This window comes from Charadrius vociferus, unplaced genomic scaffold (genome assembly GCF_000708025.1).
Source record: "Charadrius vociferus isolate BGI_N301 unplaced genomic scaffold, ASM70802v2 scaffold321, whole genome shotgun sequence".
Taxonomy (NCBI): domain Eukaryota; kingdom Metazoa; phylum Chordata; class Aves; order Charadriiformes; family Charadriidae; genus Charadrius; species Charadrius vociferus.
In genome coordinates, this window is record NW_009646934.1 from 1,255,961 (window position 1) to 1,256,255 (window position 295).

Genomic DNA, 295 nt, shown 5'->3' on the forward strand with positions numbered 1-295 from the left:
CAATTCCTGCTGGTGACATGTTTAAGGTGATGGGCTGAGGCACAAGCTGTGGAACAGTTCTTGTACCTCCAACGCAGCACAGCCCAAGCACCGAGCACCATCCGGGGCTACCAACACCAGAAGTCGTAGTCCCTGATGATTTAGGTACATGTCCACCAGGACCATTGTAATGGTGCCTTCTCAACACAAGAGGAGTCATCCCAAACATGGTCTCTTGCAAGACATACCACACCACTGCCCACCACAGCCATGCTAGAAGTCTCTAGAGGCCACAGCCCCAGTGACAGGAAGAGCG

At 53.2% G+C, this 295-nt stretch overlaps 1 protein-coding gene across 1 annotated transcript in view; it reads left to right on the top strand.

Annotated features, from left to right (window-relative positions):
* WIPI1 (WD repeat domain, phosphoinositide interacting 1) overlaps positions 1 to 295 on the top strand; it is a 20,258-nt gene that overhangs the window by 1,056 nt on the left and 18,907 nt on the right. The gene's annotated exons all lie outside the window — the stretch shown is intronic.